The following is a 10,049-nucleotide window of genomic DNA, read 5'->3' as shown; positions in this document are numbered from 1 at the left end:
AACACACAGCAGCACCATCAAGGCCTCCAGGGGGCACAAAGCAAACACACAGCCTGCAGCACCATCTACGGCCTCCAGGGGGCACAAAGCAAACACACAGCCTGCAGCACCATCTACGGCCTCCAGGGGGCACAAAGCAAACACACAGCCTGCAGCACCATCAAGGCCTCCAGGGGGCACAAAGCAAACACACAGCCTGCAGCACCATCTACGGCCTCCAGGGGGCACAAAGCAAACACACAGCCTGCAGCACCATCTACGGCCTCCAGGGGGCACAAAGCAAACACACAGCCTGCACCTCCATCTACGGCCTCCAGGGGGCACAAAGCAAACACACAGCCTGCAGCACCATCTACGGCCTCCAGGGGGCACAAAGCAAACACACAGCCTGCAGCACCATCTACGGCCTCCAGGGGGCACTGGAGGACGCAAAGATGAAGATATTACTTATGTACTATAATATTTCTACTATAATATAATCTAACAAACTCAAACTGAACTTTGAAGTATAGGACTAGTAGTGGTAGGATTAAGTAACTGTCTACTTATGCACACCAAAACTCTGACCATTGTCTGATTTCTGGCGTTATCAGATTACTGACATGTCGTGTAATCAGATTACAATGGGATTTTTGCAGTTATAAGATTATTAAAAAAATGATATACCAACAGCAAAAAAAAGTATTCTTATCACAATCCTAAGAAATCCAATAACAGTCAGATTTTGACGCGCCGGTTACATCTGATGCGAGTAATCTGATTTCTCCCTGACAATTACGCAAAAAATGGCAAAGTAATGAAATGTCAACGATTGAACGAGTTTTCTTAAAATGTGTTATACTTTGTTTTCAAATTATAGTTACTCTAAAAGTCCATTGATTAACTGACACAACCGGGCGTTTCTAACGGTTACGACACCAGAAATCAGACATAATTAGCGTGTTTTTTTGCCGCTAACGTCACGCCGCAGACAAATTGGAGCTACAGAACTGCTTCTCCGTCGCTTTTCGCTAACTTACAACAGGAAAAGACCGTCATCTCTGCACGAAAGCTCAAAAATCACCAAAAACTGATTAAATACTGATCATTTTGACGGTTAACGCACTATTGTTCTTCAGTTTCCGACACCAACATGGCGGCTGGTGGCTTATCTGATTACCGCAGTGATCCGATTTGATCCTGTAAATGTTCCCGCTGTTTGTGCATGACATCTGATTTTTTTTTCTGTTCTTTTTAAGCGTTAATACGACCAGACAAATCGTTTAATGAGGCGCAAAGACGGTGAAAGTAAATCATAGAACGTGAAGTTGTTTACAGCGAACACGTTGTAAACAAGACCGCGCGTCAACAGTGTCAACATCACGTTCATGTCACTGTCGTAGACCTCGTGGTGGGAAGAGCGAGCAAAACTTAGACTCAGGGGTTAAAAGAGAGACTGACTGAATGAAACACGTGACTTTGGAGTGAGAAAACGCAAAATCCTGTCTTTTCACAGGATAAAACCGCAAAAAAACGACAAAATCACATCTGAGAAACGACAAACGCTCAAATCGTTTAATATTGTCGACACAAACGAGAAGAGGAACCGCAACGTCGCAGAATATCCCTCTGAGCAAGTGCAAAAAACTGCTCCCAGACGTCTTTTATACCTTCTAATTAGAATAAAAGTACTCACGTATTTGCTTTTCTCTCCGTTCCTAGCAGATGCAGTAGGTTTTCCCTCGTCTGCTCCACGACTGTGTAACGACTAAAACAAAACCCTGACTCCTGCTCGTACTTTTGGCCCCGGGACGTCCCACTTCCACCCCCCGCGTGGCTCCCCTCCTCGCGCCGGGCCACGTTACATAAATCTGCACCGCCGCGGCAACGGGAGGAAACGACGCAGACGGTGCGAAAGAACGGAGGAATAAGTCATCGGAGGCGGATATATCTATGTGTACTTTGTGTACTTTCGGAGGGGTTTTTGTGCAGACGACACACTTTTACTTCTACTTGTGTATTATCTTTGACATATATGTGACTGAATACGTTTAGCGGGACACAGAGGACTGACACTTTTTGTCCTGAGGGCTATTACTCACCTCAAAATGCCCTGTTAGAGCTTTTGTGTATCGTTTTTAACTGCTTGAATTGTACTTCATGGACAAATAAAGGGATTTACCGTATTTTCCGGACTATAAGTATATATAATATAAGTATAAGTTGCATTTTTGGGGGATATATGTATTTGATAAAATCCAAGACCAAGAACAGACATTTCATCTGTAAATGCAGTTTAAAATAATAACAGATGAGAGAACATGGTGAATAGGTGTACGTATGCTAACGCTAACACCTTCAGCTACATGACGTATGCTAACGCTAACACCTTCAGCTACATGACGTATGCTAACGCTAACACCTTCAGCTACATGACGTATGCTAACGCTAACACCTTCAGTTACATGACGTATGCTAACGCTAACGCCTTCAGCTACATGACGTATGCTAACGCTAACACCTTCAGCTACATGACGTATGCTAACGCTAACACCTTCAGCTACATGACGTATGCTAACGCTAACACCTTCAGCTACATGAGGCACAGACAGAACTGTGGTAAGTGTCTGGTATGTTAACGTAACATATGAACAGTTATTCAGATAACTATAGCATAAAGAACATGCTAACAAGTTTAGCAAAGCATCAGTTTTACCCCAAATCACTAAATCCATTGAATTCTTCTTCCTCTGTGTCACTTCTAAACAACTCCACAAACTCCAGAGGAAGAGGAAGTGCAGATTCTTCTTCTGCGTCGCTTAGAGCCTAGAGCGCCCTCTTGTGTTGTCAGTGTGAAAATAACGAATATTATCACATATAAGTCGCTCTGGAGTATAAGTCGCATCCCGGCCAAACTATGAAAAAAGGCTTATAGTCCAGAAAATACGGTATTCACTCATTCTTTAACTAACCCTTGAACTATTGATCCATTTAGCTCTGAAATGCAAACTAATGCAATAATAAAACATATATAAAGGGCAGAGAAAACATCAGAGGAGCTACACGCAGTAAACAAACGTCATCTTCGAAGCGTTTAATATGAAAAACCCGGGATGAATACGTCGTCAGTGAAGCCGCGGGCCGAGCGCTCAATTGCCCGTGAGTAATCCCCGATATCTGGACGCCAGAGGTGATTATTCATTTCTCAACAGCGAGAAACTCTACTCCGCTGTTTTCTCCGTGCATCATCCGCCCGGGGAATTACGCCTCGTTCGTCATAAACTCTGGACAGTTTTCGCGGCGGCCGAGAGAGAATCCCGACGCCCGCCAACGTAAACAGAAACCTAATATTTGATTTAAAGCGCGATGTCAGCGTCCAGTCGTTCGAAAGGAGCTCCGGGGGGAGTGAAAGGCCAATGAATCGTGTCGCGCTTGTTTTAGTTCCAGTGAAACTCCAAAAACTGACTTTGTTTATGGGCGAGACGTTCAAATGTTTCTTCATCTGGAACTGCGGTTTGTGTCATTCACGTGTGTTTGTGTAATCCTGTTCGTCCTGTTCATCCTGCACGTATCGGCGCCGATATCGGAGGGTTTTAGGACCGATATTTGGTATATTAGGACCGATATCGGCGGCGGAAAAAGTTCAGCAACTAAAGTACAGCAACAGGAGCAAAATATGACTCAGGTAAAAGTAAAAGTAGAACATTGTGAAATCTACTGAAGTAAAAAGTTTTGACGTGTCTCTTTGAATATTGACTTTAATAAGAGTAAAAAGTTAAAGTTCCTCTCACAGATTTTTGAACAGTTTTCTTGACGTCGACCTGTTTTTAACATTCTAAAAACGCCACTTTATCATTTCTACAGAAACACCAGATCAGCTCCTGGAATAATGTCGGGAAAATGCTCCTTCAGCAAATCTGCCTTTTCAGTTCATGTTGTTGTTGTTGTTGTTGTTGTTGTTGTTGTTGTTGTTGCTGTAAATAAAATAAATTGAATAAATAAAATAAAAAAATAAAAAAAATAAAATAAAAAAATAAATACAAAAATTTAAAAATTAAATTAAATACATTGGCCACTGTCCAGGGTGTACCCCGCCTAAGGCCCAAAGTCACTGGGATAGGCTCCAGTCACCCGCGACCCCGAAAGGGAACAAGCGCTAGAAAATGGATGGAAATAAATAAAATAAATTTTATAAATTTTATAAATTTAATACATTTAATATTTTTTTTTAAATTTAAAAATGTAAATACAAAAGTTAAATTAGGTAAAATTAAATAAATAAGCGTTAAATGTGATGATTTTAATTGTTCTGGTCGACAGTAGTGATTCTAATCAATTTTCTAATTTTTCTTGTGAATTTGATGTGTCTGTTTCTGTTTCCTCAAACCCGGGACTTGAACTCAAAACCTTTGCACAGGACGTCACCATGAAACGAACCCTCAAAACCACCAGTTCAAAAATGTAGTGGAGTAGAAAGTACAGATCCAATGTAACGGTCGTGCAGTAAAAGTAAGAAGTAGTCCTGAGTAACAGTTTGGACGTGAAATGTATTTAAAACATGATGGACGGACAAAACTTTACAAAATACACAAATACTAGTATTTTTAAAGAATAGACTCAGAAACAAATTATATCTGCGGGTACTGTCCATGAGTTCAAAGTATTTAATGTTGCTCATGTAATACTTTTGTACATTTACTCACAGTGAAGCAATATGTTTACTCAAGTACGAGACAGTCACTTCATATTAAATATTACTCCAGTAGAAGTAAAAGTACTGTGTCAGAACTACTCTGGACTGGAGTAGCTGCTTTTAAAGTTTGTATTTGTTCTTAAACGTCTCTTATTTGTGTGAATGTTTTTATAATTCGTGCGCTGTCGTGTTTTTCACTTAAATAAAGGTTCATAAATAAATATGTACAAATAAATAAGTGAGTGCATTAAACTGAACACATCTGCTCCAACAGTATATTCTCCGTGATCTCAACATTTTACTTTCCGTACCAAGTAATGAGTTATATAATTATATATATATATTAATAGTTATATAAATATAATAAGTTGTGTATTCTTCACCTTCAACATGGAATAAATTACACTTAAATGAAATGTCTTGAAACTGAAAGAACAAGCTCAGGTCAACGACACATTTATGTAACGTTATATTAAAGTTCACACGTTCACTTTTCACTTTGCTGCATGAGCGTGTAAATACATATACAGCCATATTTTTAGCCTTCTATTTCCAAAGTCGTGTTCTCCTCTTTAATTAGAGCTTTATTTATCCAGGAAAATCCCTTTGACTAATGCAGTAGTTCAGGAGTAAAGCCTCATGTGATCTGAGCAGCTAAAATACCAAGACTAAAGAGTAAAAGTCATTTAAAATCATCAGAAACACTGGAAAAATGCATAAAATATGTGATTTTATTTGATGCATCAACCTGTATGTGTCTGCACTGTCCCTTTTATGAATAAATACATAAAATAAATCAAATCCATAAGCTGCACTGTCCATAACCACAGCCATAGCATAATTATAATACACTTAAGTCACGTTAACTGCTATTTTTATGGTATTTATTGTGTCCATGAACTGCACTGTTACATAATCACAAAAGAATATTTTATCTTGATGTTTTGGCTCCAGCTGCACATTGGGATGGAATTAAGACTATTTTAAAGTTATGTATGGTGCTTTTCTTGTGTGTTTGTATTCTCTGCTCTTGGACTGTGTGTTGTTGTGTTACTGTAATAACTAAAGCTTTTCTTATTTTATCTGATCTTATTTCCTCCCTGAAGGAAAGAAAGCAAATGCTTCTCAATATATGCAACTCAATATAAAGTAATTTATGCTGCCTTCACGCGCGCAGGAGAAGACGATCCACTCCACGTGTGAACTGGTCGTTACGATCTGTAACATTAAAACAATAATAATAAAATAATAATGATCATAAGAATTATTAGGCCCGAGCGCCACAAGCTGGCGAGAGGCCTCTTAATCTCGTAAGGCCGTGCGAAGCGAAGCGCTCGCCCACTTCCAAACACTCACTAACGCACTCCTTCACTCACGCACGCCCCGTGCATACTAATTAGTTGTAGGAAAATGGAACATTACCGTTGTAAACGGGCGAAGCCCGTGCAAAAGTGTGCACTAAACGAGCACTTTACATTGGGATGACGACCGAGCCTTATAAAGCACTCATTTGCGCTAAGTAGCTCACGAATACGTTCCCCATCTCTTGCATGTTCCGTGCATATAAGCATGTAATGCAAAAATTTAACATTATTACTGTATAGAGGGCCAAAAACACAAAGTGGGCGGAGCCCACTCAAAATTAACGAAAGTACCCGTCAGTGACCAGGGACCCACACCATGAGGTAGGAAAGCGCGAGCGCTTTCCGAAAATGTATAGTTTATGATATTTGAAAAATGGGAAACATTGTTTTCGCATCGGAATATTTAGGCCCGAGCCCCAGCAGGGCGGAGGGCCTATTGCTCCGAAGGCAGCGTTGCAACTGTCTGACCAAACATGCGGGCGCAGCCCGCATGTTTGGTACCCCGTCGCCCCTGGCAAGTACAGTGAACTAGCCCATGCCGAAGGCATGGATCATGCATACTTACTCCTGCTATGACAGAAATATTCAACAATGAGTGAATGGGCGTAGCCCATTCACTCATTGTTGACAACAGCAGCGCGAAGCGCTGCATTCCTCCAAAAACCCTCCTGGCATCGTCCCGTACGCGAGAATCCATGCCGCAGGCATGGGTCATGCTTGTATCTGCTCAAATCAATGGAAGTCTATGGGGAGTGGGCGGGCCATCCCGACGGAATAGGGAGTGACGAGCGCGTAAGCGCTCGTAATGATGATTCCACCCCATGGCGGCATGGGGAAGGCTTAGAGCTTTCAAACGATGTATAATTTGTTGTTATAGTGGAAACGGCTATATTGTTTTTGCTAAATTTTCTTGTTCTTCTGCTTTTTGAGCTCTAATTTGACCCCCTGAACATGCTCAAAAACTCACCAAACTTTACCCAAAATTCAGAATCGGCGAAAAATTTGATTTTTTCTGGGCCATTTTTTTTTTCGTTAAAAAATGGCGCGACAGCGCCACCGACAAAAGTCAAAATACATTGCGCCTATGGGAGACGCCCCGAGGTCAACTTTGGCGTAAAGCTACGAAATTCGGGACACGCATTCCTCTCGTGAGGACAAAAAAAAAATATTATTGTGGCCACGCCCCCAGACTTACCCTATGGCCGCCATCTTCTTTTGAAAATGAAAACACGCTGTGTTAGCCATTTTGTTCACTTCAAACTTTGACGAACTCCTCCTAGGGCGTTTTGCCCACCGACTTCAAAATTGGCGTACGTCCTCTGGACAAGTGGGGCATCTAAAGTTATCCAATTTTTTGAGATACCTTTTACGGTCTGTGTGCGGCGCAGCCGCAAAGTTGGACAACTTATTTTGGAATATTGCAGATCTAAAAATTGCTCCCATTTGATCAAAACGAGTCCGATTAGGACCAAATTTGAATCAGTTGTTAAACTTTCTTGTTTGGACCAGTTTAGGCTGACAAAATTGAAATGGCCACGATAGCGCCCCCTACAGAGTGACCTTTAAATTAACATTGAAGGTCAAAAATTAGTTTTCCCAAAATTGTCTAAACTTTACCCCAAATTCTATTTTGCCGTCCCGATCACAAAAGCCAATCACAAAAATGCCTACATTTTTACAGCGTAGTCGTAGCGATGACAGAAACCTCCCATGTTATCCCTATGGGAAAACCGCTAAATCTCTCAAATTACCACATTTTTATGTTTTACACTTTAACGAACTCCTCCTAGTGCGTTTTGCCCACCAACCTCAAAATCGGTGTACGTCCTCTAGACAAGTGGTGCATCTAAAGTTATCCAAATTTTAAGGATAACTTTTACGGTCTTTGTGCGACGGAGCCGCAAACGTTTCCCAGAATTCTGACTATTTGGCCTTCAGAGTGGCCTATAAACAATAGAGTTTTTCCAAATGACATGATATTTTGAAAAAAATTCTAATTTGCCATCCTGATCATACAAGTATGAGAGCCAAAGTCATATTTTGTACGGCGTAACCGTAGCGATGACAGAAACATCCCATGTTATCCCTATGGGGAAATCGCAGAATCGCTCAAATCACCACATTTTTACGCTTCACACTTTAACAAACTCCTCCTAAGGCGATTGTCCGATCAAACTCATATTTGGGGGAAATCATCTACACAAGCGGGGCATCAAAAGTTATACATATTTTGATTCTAAGTGCTACGGTCTCTGTGTGGCGGACCCGCAAATATATGTCACAAATGGGAAAACAGCGAAATCTCTAAAATGACCACATTTTTACGCTTCACACTTTAACAAACTCCTCCTAGGGCGATAGCTCGATCAAGTTCATATTTGGGGAAAATCATCAACACAAACGGGGCATCAAAAGTTATCCATATTTTGATTTTAAGTGGTACGGTCTCTGTGCCGTGGAGCTGCAAATATACTGTCACAAATGGGAAAAACGCCAAATCCTTGAAATGTTCACATTTACGCTTCACACTTTAACAAACTCCTCCTAGTGCGTTTGGCCCACCGATCTCAAAATCAGTGTACCTCCTCTAGACAAGTGGGGCATCTAAAGTTATCCAAATTTTATGGATAACATTTACGGTCTCTGTGCAGCTGAGCCGCAAACTTTTCGCAGAATTTGGACTATTTGGCCTTCAGAGTGGCCTATAAACAAGAGTTTTTCCAAATGACATGACATTTTGCACACAATTCTCATTTGCCATCCCCAAATTAAAAGTATGGGAGCCAAAGTCATATTTGGTAAAGCGTAGCCGTAGCGATGACAGAAACATCCCATGTTAACCGCAAAATCTCTAAAATGACCACATTTTTACACTTCACACTTTAACAAACTCCTCCTAGGGCGATTACCCGATCAAGTTCATATTTGGGGAGAATCATCTACATAAGCGGGGCATCAAAAGTTATCCATATTTTGATTTTAAGTACTAGGGTCTCTCTGCGGTAGAGCCGCAAATATATGTCACAAATGGGAAAAACGCCAAATCCTTGAAATGTTCACATTTATGCTTCACACTTTAATGAACTCCTCTGTGGGCAATAGCTCAATCAAGCTCATATTTTGGGAAAATAATCTACACAAGCGGAGCATCAAAAGTTATCCATATTTTTATTCCAAGTGTCACGGTCTCTGTGCGCTGGAGCTGCACATTTGACCGACATTTGTGTTCATTTGCACTGGTTAAGCACAGCATTGAACATGTCCAATGTGTCACTGTCTTAGTTCTTAGACAATTGCGTTAGCGCCATCTCTGTAAAATGCAGAGAGCAGAGTCGGAAGGCCGGCGGCCCGCGAGGGCCGTTGGATGCCGCTTGCGGCTTTAATCTTCTTCTTCTTCTTCTTCTTCTTCTTCTTCTTCTCGGGACCAACCCCCCTATTTTTCACCCAGTGAACATTGACGAAAAGTCACAAAAATTTGCACACCTCTAAAAATCGTGCCTCTCTACATTCTGGCTATTTCCCTTTTCTAAAATAAAAAAAATTGGCGCGTCAGCGCCCCCAAATGTACCAAAAATGCATTGAGAGATGGGAAATGACCAAAAAAAAATCTGATCGTGGAATCATGAAATTTGGCGCAGAGGTAGATGGTGACAAGAGAAGTAAAAAATATTATTACGGCAACGCCGTCCGCCCAACCAAATGTCGGCCATATTGCTTCAAAAATGGCTAAACATGATTTTGGAGTTTTTCCAAACGTCGTACTTTTACGAACTCCTCCCAGGGCGTTGGCCCTAAAAAGCTGAAATTTGGTGAAAATGCTACTGAGGAGTGGGACATCAAAAGTTATCCAAATTACATTGATACCTCTCACGGTCTCTGTGCGGCGAAGCCGCAAACTGTAGCTAGAATTTCAGAAATCTCCCATATTTAAAATTTCTGCCGTTTGCGCAGATAAAGTCCGAATTGCGTCAAATTAGAATCAGTTGTTAAACTCTTTGCCCTAAACCCACTTG

The sequence above is a fragment of the Eucyclogobius newberryi genome, unplaced genomic scaffold (genome assembly GCF_026437365.1).
Source record: "Eucyclogobius newberryi isolate DKJ021-1_F unplaced genomic scaffold, fEucNew1.0.hap1 SCAF_12, whole genome shotgun sequence".
Lineage (NCBI taxonomy): Eukaryota > Metazoa > Chordata > Actinopteri > Gobiiformes > Gobiidae > Eucyclogobius > Eucyclogobius newberryi.
This window is presented reverse-complemented; position numbering follows the sequence as displayed.